Source organism: Mizuhopecten yessoensis, unplaced genomic scaffold, assembly GCF_002113885.1.
Source record: "Mizuhopecten yessoensis strain PY_sf001 unplaced genomic scaffold, ASM211388v2 scaffold915, whole genome shotgun sequence".
In the NCBI taxonomy this organism is placed as follows: Eukaryota; Metazoa; Mollusca; class Bivalvia; order Pectinida; family Pectinidae; genus Mizuhopecten; species Mizuhopecten yessoensis.
The window spans coordinates 128,394-146,705 of record NW_018403785.1 but is presented as its reverse complement, the minus strand read 5'-3'; the positions used below and the strand labels follow the sequence as shown (position 1 = coordinate 146,705).

General features: G+C 41.2%; 1 non-coding gene across 1 annotated transcript; it reads right to left on the bottom strand.

Annotated features, from left to right (window-relative positions):
* Positions 1-17,707: 17,707 nt before the first annotated feature.
* Trnag-ucc lies at positions 17,708-17,779 on the bottom strand. Its single transcript has one exon. It is a non-coding gene; the product is annotated as a tRNA-Gly (tRNA).
* Between the last annotated feature and the right edge of the window lie 533 nt (positions 17,780-18,312).

Below are 18,312 nucleotides of genomic sequence, written 5' to 3'. Positions count from 1 at the left end.
ACCGGAAACTGCCTACAACATAGTGACTTCAGACCGGAAACTGCCTACAACATAGTGACTTCAGACCGGAAACTGCCTACAACATAGTGACTTCAGACCGGAAACTGCCTACAACATAGTGACTTCAGACCGGAAACTGCCTACAACATAGTGACTTCAGACCGGAAACTGCCTACAACATAGTGACTTCAGACCGGAAACTGCCTACAACATAGTGACTTCAGACCGGAAACTGCCTACAACATAGTGACTTCAGACCAGAAACTGCCTACAACATAGTGAGTTCAGACCGGAAACTGTCTACAACATAGTGACTTCAGACCGTAAACTGCGTACATGACAGTGACTTTAGACCGGAAACCATGTCCACAACATAGTGACTTCAGGTCGGAAACAGTCTACAACATAGTGACTTCAGACCAAAAACCATGTCAACAACAAAGTGACTTCAGACCGGAAACTGCCTACAACATAGTGAGTTCAGACCGGAAACTGCCTACAACATAGTAACTTCAGACCGGAAACTGCGTACATGACAGTGACTTTAGACCGGAAACCATGTCTTCAATATAGTGACTTCAGACCGGAAACTGTCTACAAAATAGTGACTTCAGACAGGAAACTGCCTACAACATAGTGAATTTAGAAAGGAAACTGTGTACGAGACAGTGACTTCAGACCGAAAACTGCGCACAAGACGGTGACTTTGGACCGGAAACTGCGTAAAAAATAGTGACTTCAGACCGGAAACTGTCTACAACATAGTGACTTCAGACCAGAAACTGTTTACAACATAGTGATTCAGACCAGAAACCATGTCAACAACATAGTGACTTCAGACCGGAAACTGCATACGGGACAGTGACTTTAGGCCGGAAACCCTGTCTACAACATAGTGACTTTGGACCGGAAACTGTTTACAACATAGTGACTTCAGACCGGAAACCCTGCCTACAACATAGTGACTTCAGACCGGTAACTGTGTACGAGACAGTGACTTTAGACCAGAAACTGTTTACAACATAGTGACTTCAGACCGGAAACTGCGTACAAGACAGTGACTTTGGACCGGAAAATCTTTACAACATAGTGACTTCAGACCGGTACAACATAGTGACTTCAGACCGGAAACTGCGTACAAGACAGTGATTTTAGACCGAAAACTGTCTACAAAAAAGTGACTTCAGACCGGAAACTGCGTACAATATAGTGACTTCAGACCGGAAACTGATCACAACATAGTGACTTCAGACCGGAAACTGTCTACAACAAAGTGACTTCAGACCGGAAACTGCGTACGAGACAGTGATTTCAGATCGGTAGCTCTTCCTACGCAAAATGGCTTTAGTGACCTTTTTAGACTTTTTAGAACTTTCATTTCATAAAAAGGATTCAGGGGAGCATATATTTATAATTCAAAAGAGAATTATGATTTATCACATGCGTACGAATATAGACCCGCAAGTTTTAAAAGTGATGGGAATAATATAGTTATTTATTAAAGAGAAAAAATAGTTTATAACATGAAGTGCAGTTTCATCGAAACATTTTTTTCTAATTATGGCAGAAACAGCATCTAACGCTTATTGATTGATATCCAATATAATAAAGTTCGCTAGAGATTTGTTGTTTTATTAACATCATTGTCCGCAGAATCAATGATATATTGAACAGATTGATTAAACGTTGAGATATCCCTGGAGTGTATGGGGTGATCTAGACATATAGATATCCCCTGGAGTGTATGGGGTGATCTAGACGTATAAATATCCCCAGGAGTGTATGGGGTGATCTAGACATAGAGATATTCCGGAGTGTATGGGGATGATCCAGACGTTTATATATCCCCGGGAGTGTATGCGGATGATCCAGACGTATAGATATACCCGGGTATGTATGGGGATGATCAGACGTATAGATATCCCCGGGAGTGTATGGGGATGATCCAGACGTATAAATATCCCCGGAAGCGTATGGGGATGATCCAGACGTATAGATATCCCCGGAGTGTATGGAGTGATCTAGACGTATAAATATCCCCGGGAGTGTATGAGGTGATCTAGACGTATAGATATCCCCGGGAGTGTATGGAGTGATCTAGACGTATAAATATCCCCGGGAGCGTATGGGGATGATCCAGACGTATAGATATTCCCGGGAGTTTATGGGATGATTTAGACGTATAAATATCCCCGGGAGTGTATGGGGATGATCCAGATGTATAGATATCCCAGGGAGTGTATGGGGATGATCAAGACGTATAGATATCCCCGGGAGTGTATGGGGATGATCCAGACGTATAGATATCCCCGGGAGTGTATGGGGATGATCTAGACGTATAGATATCCCCGGGAGTGTATGGGGATGATCCAGACGTATAGATATCCCCGGTAGTGTATGGGGATGATCCAGACGTATAGATATCGCCGGGAGTGTATGGGGATGATCTAGACGTATAGATATTCCCGGGAGTGTATGGGGATGATCCAGACGTATAGATATCCCCGGGAGTGTATGCGGATGATCCAGACGTATAGATATCCCCGGGAGTGTATGGGGATGATCTAGACGTATAGATATCCCCGGGGGTGTATGGGGATGATCTAGACGTATAGATATTTCCGTTGGTGTATGGGGATGATCCAGACGTATTGATATCCCTCGACTTTATGGGGATGATCTAGACGTATAGATATCCCCGGTAGTGTATGGGGATGATCCAGACTTATAGATATCGCCGGTAGTGTATGGGGATGATCCAGACGTATAAATATCCCCGGGAGTGTATGGGGATGATCCAGACCTATAGATATCCCCGGGAGTGTATGGGGATGATCCAGACGTATAGATATCCCCGGGAGTGTATGGGGATGATCCAGACGTATAGATATCCCCGGGAATGTTTGGGGATGATCCAGACGTATAGATGTCCAAGAAGTGTATGGGGATGATCCAGACGTATAGATGTCCACGGGAGTGTATTGGGATGATCCAGACGCATAGATATACCCGGGAGCGTATGGGGATGATCCAGACGTATAGATATCGCCGGGAGTGTATGGGGACGATCCAGACGTATAGATGTCCAAGAAGTGTATGGGGATGATCTAGCCGGATAGATATCGCCGGGAGTGTATGGGGATGATCTAGACGTATAGATATAAATATCCCCGGAAGCGTATGGGGATGATCCAGACGTATAGATATCCCCGGGAATGTTTGGGGATGATCCAGACGTATAGATGTCCCCTGGAGGGTATGGGGATGATCTAGACGTATAGATATCCCCGGGAGTGTATGGGGATGATCCAGACGTGTAGATGTCCCCGGGAGGGTATGGGGATGATCTAGCCGTATAGATATCCCCGGGAGGGTATGGGGATGATCCAAACGTATAGATATACCCGGGTATGTATGGGGATGATCCAGACGTATAGATATCCCCGGGAGGGTATGGGGATGATCTAGCCGTATAGATATCGCCGGGAGTGTATGGGCATGATCCAGACGTATAGATGTCCCCGGGAGGGGATGGGGATGATCTAGCCGTATAGATATCGCCGGGAGTGTATGGGGATGATCCAGCCGTATAGATGTCCAAGAAGTGTATGGGGATGATCTAGCCGTATAGATATCGCCGGGAGGGTATGGGGATGATCCAGACGTATAGATATCCAGACGTTTATATATCCCCGGGAGTGTAGGCGGATGATCCAGACGTATAGATATACCCGGGTATGTATGGGGATGATCCAGACGTATAGATATCGCCGGGGGTGTATGGAGATGATCCAGACGTATAGATATCCCCGGGAGTGTAGGGGGATGATCCAGACGTATAGATATCCCCGGTAGTGTATGGGGATGATCGGATGATCCAGACGTATAGATATCGCCGGGGGTGTATGGAGATGATCCAGACGTATAGATATCCCCGGGAGTGTAGGGGGATGATCCAGACGTATAGATATCCCCGGTAGTGTATGGGGATGATCGGATGATCCAGACGTATAGATATCGCCGGGGGTGTATGGAGATGATCCAGACGTATAGATATCCCCGGGAGTGTAGGGGGATGATCCAGACGTATAGATATCCCCGGGAGTGTAGGGGGATGATCCAGACGTATAGATATCCCCGAGAGTGTATGGGGATGATCCAGAAGTATAGATATCGCCGGGAGTATATGGGGATGATCCAGACGTATAGATATCCCCGGAAGAGTATGGGGATGATCCAGACGTATAGATATCGCCGGGATTGTATGGGGATGATCCAGACGTATAGATGTCCCCGGGAGGGGATGGGGATGATCTAGCCGTATAGATATCGCCGGGAGTGTATGGGCATGATCCAGACGTATAGATGTCCCCGGGAGGGGATGGGGATGATCTAGCCGTATAGATATCGCCGGGAGTGTATGGGGATGATCTAAGTGTATGGGGATGATCCGGACGTATAGATATCGCCGGGAGTGTATGGAGATGATCCAGACGTATAGATATCCCCGGGAGTGTAGGGGGATGATCCAGACGTATAGATATCCCCGGGAGAGTATGGGGATGATCCAGACGTATAGATATCCCCGAGAGTGTATGGGGATGATCCAGAAGTATAGATATCGCCGGGAGTGTATGGGGATGATCTAAGTGTATGGGGATGATCCGGACGTATAGATATCGCCGGGAGTGTATGGAGATGATCCAGACGTATAGATATCCCCGGGAGTGAATGGGGATGATCCAGACGAATAGATATCGCTAGGAGTGTATGGGGATGATCCAGACGTATAGATATCCCCGGGAGTGTATGGGGATGATCCAGACGTATAGATATCCCCGGGAGTGTATGGGGATGATCCAGACGTATAGATATCCCCGGGAGTGAATGGGGATGGTCCGGACGTATAGATGTCGCCGGGAGTGTATGGGGATGATCCAGACGTATAGATATCCCCGGGAGTGTATGGGGGTGATCCAGACGTATAGATATCCCCGAGAGTGTATGGGGATGATCCAGAAGGATAGATATCGCCGGGAGTGTATGGGCATGATCCAGACGTACAGATATCCCCGGGAGTGTATGTGGATGATCCAGACGTATAGATGTCTAAGAAGTGTATTGGGATAATCCAGACGTATAGATATCCCCGGAAGTGTATGGGGGTGATCCAGACGTATAGATATCCCCGGGAGTGTATGGGGGTGATCCAGACGTATAGATATCCCCGGGAGTGAATGGGGATGATCCGGACGTATAGATATCGCCGGGAGTGTATTGGGATGATCAAGACGTATAGATATCGCCGGGAGTGTATGGGGATGATCCAGACGTACAGATATCCCCGGGAGTGTATGTGGATGATACAGACGTATAGATGTCTAAGAAGTGTATTGGGATGATCCAGACGTATAGATATCCCCGGGAGTGTATGGGGATGATCCAGTGGTATAGATATCCCCGGGAGTGTATTGGGATGATCCAGACGTATAGATATCCCCGGGAGGGTATGGGGATGATCCAGACGTATAGATATCGCCGGTAGTGTATGGGGATGATCCAGACGTATAGATATCCCCGGTAGTGTATGGGGATGATCCAGACGTATAGATGTCCAAGAAGTGCATGGGGATGATCCAGACGTATAGATATACCCGGGAGTGTATGGGGATGATCCAGACGTATAGATATCGCCGGTAGTGTATGGGGATGATCCAGACCTATAGGTATCGCCGGGAGTGTATGGGGATGATCTAGACGTATAAATATCCCCGGGAGTGTATGGGGATGATCCAGACGTATAGATATCGCCAGGGTATGGGGATGATCCAGACGTATAGATATCGCCGGTAGTGTATGGGGATGATCCAGACCTATAGGTATCGCCGTGAGTGTATGGGGATGATCTAGACGTATAAATATCCCCGGGAGTGTATGAGGTGATCTAGACGTATAGATATCCCCGGGAGTGTATGGGGATGATCCAGTGGTATAGATATCCCCGGGAGTGTATGGGGATGAGCCAGACGTATAGATATCGCCGGGATTGTATGGGGATGATCCAGACTTATAGATGTCCAAGAGGTGTATGGGGATGATCCGGACGTATAGATATCGCCGGTAGTGTATGAGGATGATCCAGACCTTTAGATATGGCCGGGAGTGTATGGGGATGATCCAGACCTATAGGTATCCCCGGGAGTGTATGGGGATGATCTAGACGTATAAATATATATCCCCGGAAGTGTATGGGGATGATCCAGACCTATAGGTATCGCCGGGAGTGTACGGGGATGATCTAGACGTATAAATATCCCCGGGAGCGTATGGGGATGATCCAGTGGTATAGATATCCCCGGGAGTGTATGGGGATGAGCCAGACGTATAGATATCGCCGGGATTGTATGGGGATGATCCAGACTTATAGATGTCCAAGAGGTGTATGGGGATGATCCGGACGTATAGATATCGCCGGTAGTGTATGGGGATGATCTAGACGTATAGATATACCCGGGTATGTATGGGGATGATCCAGACGTATAGATATCCCCGGGAGTGTATGTGGATGATCTAGACGTATTGATATCTCAAGAACTAAGTTTGTATACACTTGTCATTCGTTCCTCATCCGTACACCAATCACATAGACCAAACATTTTACGATTTAATAGCATGAACATACGTGTACAGCAGTGTTTCGACAAAAAATAAATGTTTGAAATTCAGGAATGCACCTCAACGTTTAATCAATCAGTTCACTAAACATTCCTGAACGTCACACTGAACAAACATCCCGTCACTGGTATACGTTTACTATTAATTAGAAGAATTCATATGACGTGGCAAAATACACCTTTTGTCCGCTCTACACTATCTATTATACATTTAAGCAAAATAAGAAAAACCGCTCGCACTGCTGTATGCTTACACACACTAACTTCACGTGCGACATGCTACACTACACCTGTAATACAATTTAAGAACTACACTACAGACGAAACGAAATTCATACCCAAAGTGTGCTCGTTGAGCCATGACGGTTCGGATCCGGGTTTATACACTAGGACGTCGTCAGGGACAACATATCAATGACGGATGCCGTTTTAATTTTGTAATAGTCTGAAGTTAAAATCATTTTCGGAGAACTATACCTCCGATTCAAAGAAATTCGCCTGCTATTGGAAATTATTTTTCCTCTTCATAGCTACACGTATCAGAGTGAATCGTTTATTTAACTGTGGTTATTCAAAAGAGGCCACGTAAGTTTAACACGCTTGGTCCGTGGCCGTGTAAGCTTGGAAAAGTAACCAAGCTAAGAGCCCTTCACGGCTTGCTATAAATCTAGTAGTACTTCTATGGACAGCTTGGTTATTTACAAGAATTTGTGTAAAAGTTTCACATATTTGATCCCTGTGACCTCGAAAGTAGATCAGGGTAATTTGTATGACAAACTTGAAAGCCATTCATTCAATTATGCAACTGGTAAAATTTCATGACCCTGTGTCAATTAATTACTCAGTGTAAACGTTTTAACAAATTTGAACCCTATAATCTTGAAAGTGGGTCAAAGTGTGTCAAGGTTATTCACTTGAGTCAGATTGATAGCCCGCCATCCAATCATGCTTTAGCCTCAATATCTAACCCTGGGTCTCTCGAACATTTTGAAGAAGTCCTTTAAATATGTAAACACATTTGACCCCATTGACTTTGAAAGTAAATAAAGGTGATCAATTTGTTCGAAACCGGTGTTCCTTCATACTATTGGCTAAATACCATGAGCATAAACATCTTGTTATTCAGAAAAAGGTCGTTTAAAGCTTTGAACATATTAGACCTCTGTGACCTTTCCAAAAATAGTCAATGTCATTCATTTGAACAAACGTGGTAGCACATTCAGGAGACGCCATATATAACCGTATACGTTTGATATCTGTGATCTTGAATGTGAGTCAATGTCATTCCCTTGAACTATCTTTACAGAATTTCGTCTTAGTATGCCGCTTGCCTAATGTCATAATCTTAGGCTCGTTAAAAGGTTTTCACACAGTTGATCGCATGACCTTGAAAGTGGGCCAAGTTGATTCTTTGTAAATTGTGTAACCTTTTTATTCCTGAATGCTACAGCCCAAATAGTATGACTCTAGGCCATTGGTTACTCAGAAGTAGGTCAAAGATTATAATACATTTGAGTCGTGACATTGGCAATGGGTCCAGCTCACCCATTTCAGCAAACTGGGTAGACTGTCATCCCTATGTACTGCTGGACATATATCTCATCAGCCTGATCGCCTTGGTTAATCAGAATAAGGTGTTAAAGTTGATCCCGAGCAAACGAAGGACATGGCGCCATGGAAAAGTAGTGCCCAAAAATGTAGAGCCCAAAAAATACACCTATCCTTATACATGGCATTTGTGAGAATTGTATTTTAATTCGGTACTACCAATCAAGGGCATTACAAACTATGTAAAATACTTAAGGAAAGCATAGAAAACGATTTATAAGTAATACAGGTGTAAATACTACCAACAAGAGATCCCACCATCGTACCATCTTCATTAGTTCTATGTCAGTTTGATCTTTTCTCATCTTTTATTCTTATCTGTTTGATCAAGACATGGAAACAGTAAATCCACCTTGAGGTTACTCATACTGCTGTGTATAAAAGACAACCTTCAAAGTGAGTTTGTCTTTCACATATTTACTAGTACAGTACTTAATATGAAAGAAATAGAACCGATCAATGCAATATAAGAAAGATCCGTTTAGTTCTTCCTGCGGCCATCTTGGTTTTATGATCACTCTCAAAATAAAACATGTACAACTAAGGATCAATAGGAACCTACATATCAAATTTGCGAAGGATCTCTTAAGGATTTTCTGAGATAAAGCAATAACAAACTTCAACTTTCAAAATCCAAGATGACCGCTTATCTAAGTATTAGCAAAGTAGATTAGAACTATAAACATGAATACGAAATCCTCCCCGCTGTCAACTATTACAAGTTAAGGACATGCAATATAACATTTCCTGTAGAATGTGGTAGATGGAAAAAATATACTCAGGGAAGAGAAACGTGTACAAGTATTAACGGAAACCGTGGCACTAGTGCCCCAAACTGCCCCCATGGTCGGAAATGATGCAGCAGAAAATTGAGGAGGCCGTTGACATCACCTTGGCTTCCACTCATAAATATGTTAATTGATCAATCAGCGGTTACGTCGGCTATTGTTTGATGACGATCAGAAAATAAAACGTGTCACGCACATTTATACATGCCCACCAATAAAACGTGTAACGCACATTTATACATGCCCACCAATAAAACGTGTCACGCACATTTTCACATGCCCACCAATAAAACGTGTCACGCACATTTACACATGCCCACCAATAAAACGTGTCACGCACAGCTACANGGGACGGAGATGGGGAAGGGACGGGGACTAGATGGGGACGGGACGGGTAAGGGACGGGTAAGGGACGGGGACGAGAAGGGAAAGGGACGGGTAAGGGACGGGGACGAGATGGGGACGGGACGGGGACGGTGATAGGAAGGGATGGTGGATGTGACAAGACAGGGACGGGACGGGGATGGGGACGGGACGGAGACGGGGATGGGGAAGGGATGGGGGCGAGATGGAGACGGGGACGGTGATAGGAAGGGATGGTGGATGTGACAAGACAGGGACGGGACGGGACGGGACGGGACGGGGATGGGGACGGGACGGAGACGGGGATGGGGAAGGCACGGGGACGAGATGTAGACGGGACGGGGACGGTGATAGGAAGGGATGGTGGATGTGACAAGACCAGGACGGGACGGGGATGGGATGAGGACCTGGACGGAAGGGGGACAGGGACATAGACGGGACAGGACGGGAGGGTGTTGTATGTCACAAACCCATAAATTACGTCGGGACAGGACGGGAGGGGGGCTGTATGTCACAAACCCATAAATTACGTCGGGACAGGACGGAGAGGTTTGTTGTATGTCACAAACACATAAATTACGTCGGGACAGGACGGGAGGGGTGCTGTATGTCACAAACCCATAAAATCAAAGTCAACGCAGAAATGTATTTTTTCCATTTTTTATATATCGCTCAACAACATTTTATAACAAGAGGTCCATGGGCCTTAACGGTAACCTGATATATTTATACAGAGAGTTGATTTTGTTTTTAACACGACCAGAAATATTATTCAAAGTGACAAAAAACAATAAAACCACCTTATCCAATATCTAGCATACAGATTTAAGACTAGAAAGTATTTGAAACTAGCACCTCTTATTCTAAACAAGGAAAATGAAGAATTTTTAGCACACTGACTCCTTTGGGCCCCACCCTACAGCCCTTGGGGGTAAGGCTGGCTCAAAATTTTCAAAGTATCAATCTGTCAACTCAGGGTTATAATTCCAATCAAGTTATTAACATGTAATATTCAAAGTATCATTTGCCATTATAAACCATAATAAATTTTGCCCCCCCCCCCTTTCCCCAGGAGGTAAACGTGAGAGCCTAGGGTCATAAACCTTAAGACCCTTCCATCTATGAAGAGTGTTTGACTCTACCATATCTGGGTTTTTTAGAAGATTTTTGAAATTTCAGTCAATTCAACCCTTTTTGGCCCCACCTATCAGCCCCTGGGGGTCAGTCAGGGCTCATATTTGCATACCATCAACCTGCTACCATATACTGATAATGCTAACCTAAATTGAATTACTTCCAATGGAAATTAAACAAATGTTGGTCCAAAATGTGATTTCTCTATATAAACTATAGTAAAGTTTACCCCCTCCCCATGGGGGAAACGTGATACCCCACGGTCATAAAATTCACAATTTTGGTAGAGCACCTTAAGACCCTTCCATCTATGAAGAGTGTTTGACTCATCCATATCTGGGTCTTGAGAAGAAGATTTTTGAAATTTCAGTCAATTCGACCCTTTTTGGCCACACCCATCAGCCCGGGGGTCAGTCAGGGCTCCTATTTGCATACCATCAAACTGCTACCATATACTGATAATGCTAACCTAAATTGAATTACCTCCAATGGCAATTAAACAAATGTTAGTCCGAAATGTGATTTCCCAATATAAACTATAGTAAAGTTTACCCCCTCCCCATGGGGGAAACGTGAGACCCAAGGGTCATAAACTTCACAATTTTGGTAGAGCACCTTAAGACCCTTCCATCTATAAAGAGTGTTTGACTCTACCATATATAGGTCTTGAGAAGAAGATTTTTGAAATTTCAGTCAATTCGACCCTTTTTGGCCCCACCCATTAGCCCCTGGGGGTCAGTCAGGGCTCATATGTGCATACCATCAAACAGCTACCCTATATTGATAATGCTAACCTAAATTGAATTACTTCCAATGGAAATTAAACAAATGTTGGTCCAAAATGTGATTTCCTTATATAAACTATAGTAAAGTTGACACCCTCCCCAGGTGGAAACGTGAGACCCCAGGGTCAAGAAATTCACAAGTTTGTTATTGCACCTTAAGACCCTTCCATCGATGAAGAGTGTTTGATTCTACCATATCTTGGTCTTGAGAAGAATATTTTTGAAATTTCAGTCAATTTGACCCTTTTTGGCCTCGCCCCACAGGCCCCTGGGGGCCGGGGACCAAACCGGCCACTAGTTTTGTTGACCTTTGGCCATGGAAGGTTTCTGCAAAATTTCATTGAAATTGGTTCAGGGGTTTTTGAGAAGAAGTCGAAAATGTAAATTGTTTACGGACGGACGACGACGGACAAAAGGCGATCGCAATAGGTCACTTGAGACTTTGTCTCAGGTGACCTAAAAATTGCCAGGGTTGGAGCCCTGGATTCAATATCCTTACAAAAAATGTCCTCGTGCAAGACAGCTCTCATTCAGTTTTTTCATTCAATTGTTTACTTATTTATTCATTTCTGTTCATGACATCGTTTCTTTTACATTAATCTTTTTGTTTACATTCATTCATACATTTATCATTTCCATTAATTCTTTCATTGTTTACACTCATTCACTCATTTCATCTATTTATTCATACATTTTGAATTTTTCTCATTTATAATATATACAAAGATACTATATAATACTTGGTAAATGTAGTTCGTACATGTCATCGTATTTTATTTGAACTATCATTCACTAAATTCGGACGTATAAAATAGTATTTTGGTTACAAAATATTTGTATTAAATCTATAGCCGTTCTAGCTTTTAAAGGATTTTGGCCATTTAAAAAAAAAATCACACTTTTTAAAAACAATCGAAAGCTGTAATATATTTGAATGAATACCGAATCATGCTTCAACGCGCGTTCAGAAGTGTCCCGATACCTGGATATAGACAATCAAAGGTGACCGCTCCTTACTGGTGAGAATTTTAATGAGCTAACACGTCACGTGGTACTTGTGACGTCATAGTGGCATAATCCAGATGTAGTATTTAACACTTTTGGTAATCGCCTGATCCAGCTATGTAAATCATGTAATGTATGTATATGTAACGGAAGAGACCAACAAGGATACTCTAATGATTTTACATACTATGGACACAATGGCATGAGTACTATAGATTACTGTATAATTACGGATTGATTATTTAATATTCTGGAACAATTTCAAATTTCAAATTTTAATGTATTTTCTGACCATGCTCCTTTGCATATTCAGTTAAAATGTCAGATTCATCACACTGTTATACATGATGTTACTGAAAGTGGTGAGCGTAAACCCTTATACAAATGGAATGATGAATTTAACGATTGTTTTTTAAATTTGTTGTCTGACAATCAGGAGAACCTATGTGTTGCTGTAACCGTCCCTGATGTTGTTAGTCAGTCTGATATTAACACTAGTGTGAGTAGTTTTACTGAAATACTGATGAAATCTATGGGACGTTTCCTTGTAAAATTAACTAAATGTTGTGATAGAAGCAAGATAACCTTAATTATACATGCCGAGATGGGTTAATCAATTTTAATACTGACAAACCATGGTTTGATATGGAATTGAAAACGTTGTACAATTTGTACAAATCAGCTCTGTATAAACTTCAATAAGGATAAAAAATGTATTTAATCATACTCTGCTTGTGGAGAAGAAAAGGAACTATAAATTAAAAGAATCTATGAAAAAAAGAATGTACTTAAAGTGTGAAGGCGACATGTTTGAATATATGAGATCTAACAATCCTAAGGAATTTTACAGAAAATTCACTACAACTGAGTCCAAGAAACCAGATATTGAATTGAAACTTTCAAAAATGTGGCCAGGAACGATAACTCTGATCAAGACTGATCAAGTTCACAATCATACAGATGAAGTACCATTATATGAAGAATTGGACCAAGTAATTACCATTGATGAAAGGGGTATGGCGGAAAACTGCCCGTATTTCCCTAAGTCGGCATTTATGAAAAAAAATAAAATAAATAAGGAGTAAAACATTTCGTGTAGCAAAAATGCATACAAAAGATACAAAACCAATTGAATATGATTTTTTTAAACTGCTGAGAAATTAGGTATTGCTAATATGATAGTGCAAATTTAGCCATATACACTACATCTATGAAAGTGATGGGGTTTCCCGGACTTAAAAAATACTTTCAACACTTTCCCATTTGAGGACCGACTTTTGAATAAACTTTTTGTGACCTTGATGTAATATGCAATAACAAATCGTATTACGGAAAAGTGGTCCTCCTTTGGGAAAGTGCTCAAAATAATGAAAAACAGGGGCGATCAAATTTCTCTAAACTGCGACCGGTGTTTCTCGGGTTAAATAAGTTTGTCATTGCCAATATCTTTATGTTCTATGAAGCCGAATGTGTAACGCAGTTTACTTGCGACTAGAAAATAAACGGTGCTGGTTCGAATCCTCCATCATTTTTTTTATTTATTTTTTTTTTTTTTAAATATTTAGGCATGTGATCATTTTCCTTAATAAGGCAATGGTGTTTTTTTTTAAATCGATGGAAGATTTTGTTTACATTTTAATAACATACCTATTGATTTATCAGTTTTGTTTCTTTACTATTTAGTGCGGCATACTTCTATCGAAGCATGTCAACAAATCCCTGTACACGTGTACAGTACAGATACGCTTTGTAGGTAAGACACTTTTTTTGATGAAATTTATGAATTGTTTTACCCTCCAACTGACAATAGTAATTATATCAAGTGCTTAAACACCAACAAATAATGCCGAAATACCAAATATGTGGTCTGTTTACAATAATCTATTTTTAGACACGGGATTCCGATATTGCTACCTGTATAAAAATACCTGAGGACGCGTTATAACAGTGCACGGTTGGTGCGCGCACTAGCGTAACATAGCTTTGGGGAAATAGGCATAGCAACCCGCCATATCTCTTTGCAAAGCAATCAATAATTTAAAGAAGGGTAAATCCCATGGTATAGATTGTATCTTAAATGAAAGTTTATTGGTAGGGAGGGATATTTTATTACCTATTTTGTGTAAACTTTTTAACAATATATTGGACTCTGGTCTCTATCCTGCTGATTGGGCAGCTGCTGTAATTACACCGGTACATAGAAAGGGTGACCTAACTGACCCTAACAAATTTAAAGATATTAGCATAGTAAGTTTTTTGGGGAAATTATTCACTTCTGTTTTACACAATAGACTTTTGAAATGGTCAGAAACATATGATGTAATAACTGATGCTCAATTTGGGTTTAGACCTGGTCTTAGTACAGTAGATGGTATAGTTTGTTTACATTCTATTATATCCAAATCATTTATAAATAAGAAAAGATTGTATTGTTGCTTTGTCGATTTTCGTAAAGCGATTGATATGGTAAATAGAATAAATTTATGGAATAAGCTATCAAAACATGGTATAAAAGGAAAGCTCCTAAAAGTTGTAAGGTCTATGTACTCTCATGTTAAATCGTGTGTTAAATTAGATTCATTCATTCTTTAATTCCTCGTTAAAGAGATACAAATAATTGCAAAAAATAAGAGAGAAAAAATAGATATTTAGCAAAGTCTCTGGTTTTGGTTAAAGATTCATAGCGTACGCAATCGCGTCATGATGTACGTTTTACATCCTGTCGTCTGTTAATAGGTAACTATGTGACGCAGCTCTCAAGAACCGAGCTGCCATCATCCGAAACAGTTTGTCGTCCTCTATATCCGGGTGTTTACGTCCAAATAAAATTTGTACGAATTCTTCTTCTGATATATTGTCGATAGTCAGGAATGTTTCTATGCCACATGTATATCTAGTAATTTCGTTGTGAAAATGTCTCTTGGTGGGTGAGTGACGTCACACTGAGTTACGTAATGTTGAATAAGGTCAGTCCGAGTTTTCCCACATTTATTACAATGTTGTTGTTCGGTTTGCGGGGCGTAAGTAGTCAATTTTGACACAAATTGAACACATGCTAAGTCTGCTGTAGTATCTGGTAGGGTCCATAGTACGAGTCTGAAACGGTCAAACTGGCGGTCGTTATTCATTCTTTCGCGCCATCTGATGGCGTGATTTATACAAAACGCCCATGCTTTTTTGGAGGGAAACTCGGTTCGAGTAGTCACATACTGTGAGAGTAAGTCCATTAGGTCGTACTTTTTCAGTATTTCATAAACGTCCGGTATGAAACCTTTTTGACGAGGAGTATTCTTATGTAGATAGGAATATAATCGTGTTAAAAATACTTTCTTGGCAAGCGTTTCATTTGGGAGTTTGATAAGTCTGTGAAGGAACTGTTGTTTCCGTCGATTATTTCAGTGGTCATACGAAATAGACCAATCATACTCTCCGCTATGTCCGAGCGAGTGCGTGTTGGAAAGTCTTGAACTTTTTTTGCCGCAAGATGTTGATAACGAGAGAGTTTATCAATGTCACTTTGTCTCATCGTACTCCATGTTTCGCATCCATAGAGGATAGACGGTAGTATAACCCTTTTGTAAAGGGCGTTAGAGGATTTAGGTTCTTGTTGTTTGACCCGACGCCAATAATAGAGAATAGTGAAGCGCGTCCCTTTTCACAACTTTTTCATTTTTTTTTAGAGCATGTCAGATCACTGGATATCGGTATTCCGAGGTGTTCGTGAGTTTCTTTAGTTTCCAAGTCTATCCCACCAAGTCTCCAATGGAAACTATTAACATCAAATCGGCCACCAAACACCATTGTACATGATTAAGTAGTGCTGAAGGCACAATTCCACCGAGTCGAAAAAGTTTGACAAATATCAAGGAGTTGCTGAGGAGAACGTGGTGATAAGGCTAACAGTGTTATATCATCGGCGAGGGTAGGGTTTCCACAGTGTAATGCATATAGCGGTGCACCAAAGAGAGCATTCAGGAGGTCGTCAATGAATATGAGGTAGTATAATGTAGATAATATCCCCCTGTCTCAATCCGCGTCGTTAGAAAATTATTGTACTGCATCGAATTTAACTGTAAATGCTGAAAAAAAAATGTTGTTTTTAGAAAAGGTGGAAGATTACACAATGATAAAAAAATGGTATTACAAAGGAAGTAAAGTTGAATGTGGGGATCAATTTCCTTACCTAGGTGTTATTTTAAATTACAACAGTAAATTCACTTCTATCCAAAAACAATTAGCTAGCCAAGGACGAAAAGCTATGTTTGCATTATTTTTCAAAGTGTTCATCATTAAACTTAAATGTAAAAACTATGCTCCACCTTTTCGATACATATGTTAGCAGTATCCTTTTCTATGCAGGTGAAATTTGGTGTATGCACAAAGCTCCAGAGACAGAACATGTACATTTACATTTTTTGTAAGAAATTACTAAAAGTGAAGAAATCGGCCAATAACAACATGGTATATCTTGAATTGGGACGGTTACCTCTAGTTTGGATGAGAAAAGTTAGAATGATAAAATATTGGGTTAAGATATTAAAATCTGAAAATTGTATTATATCAACTTCCTATAGGTTTTTATTACAGTGTTGTAGTAGAAATGATTCCAACTGGGCTATAGCAGTAAGAGATGAATTAAATAATCTAGGTCTTAGTGATGTTTGGTTAAATCCATGTATCTCTCAGCAAAATTTGTTATTACCATTGATAAAACAAATCATTTTTGATCAAGGCATACAATTCCTAAGGGCCACAGTGGAAACTCTCCAGAATGTTTATTGTATAAACATATAATAGATTTTGGAAAAACATTACAATGTTACCTCACAAAATATATACCAAAGAAATATCGCATTTGTTTAACTCGAATACGTACATCTACCCATTCTTTAGCTATAGAAGTTGGAAGGTATACTAATATAAATAATAATAATAATATACAACATTTGATATAGCGCCCTATCTAGCTAAGATAAGCCACTCTAAAGCGCTTTACAGTACATAGATATACAATTTTATACAGTCAATACAATTAGCATATATATATTAATCTATACAATATTGAGGAATTCGCAGGAGCTGCCTTATCAGGCGCTAACTACTAGTCCTATGCCACCTGGCTAATATCTCCATATGTGTGTATGTCTGTGCGTGTGCTGGAGATGTATTGTGTTCTGTTTGTAGTGGGACCGTGCTTCCAACGGTATCATTTATAGTGCCACCTCACTTGAATGCTACAGCATAGATACCGCAACACCCACCCCAGACCATTTTATACTCCACCTGGGTTGTTGGAGTTGTGTGGTTGTGTGGGCAGGAGAAAAACACTTTCTCTAATATTCCATGCGTACGGCGACTTCGGGGATCGAACCCAGGCCGCCTGCTTGGAAGGCCGGAGTGTTAACCACTCGACCAATCCGCCAATATATCTAGGGAATGTAGATATTGTAAACAGTGTAACTCCCCATCTGAAGTAGAGGACGAATTTCATTTTTTATTGGTCTGTTCTAAATTCCCAAATCTCAGATCTCGTTTTATCAAAAGCTATTATTAGAAAAAAACATCTGTGCTTAAAGTCGTCCAGTTATTGAGTGTCCATAATATTAAAGAATTGTGTATGCTAGGAAAATTCATATATGAGGCAAACAAATGAAGGGTATTATAATGGAATATGATTGTTTTCATCCTCTGTACATTGTCCATGATTTGTGTATAATATGTACTGTATACTGATGGGCCAATGGCCCAAAGTTTGAGTAAAACTTGAACTTGATACTACCTGTACGTGTTAGTTGGAGGATCGGTTATAAATGCTCTTTGGCAGAACATAACTTAGAGATGTCTTTGTTTGTCGATTGATGTCACATTGAACCCATACAACATAATTTGGTTGCTGTCATTACTTACACGGTTATGCAGATAATATATAGAATGGCAGGCGCGGATTGGGGGGGG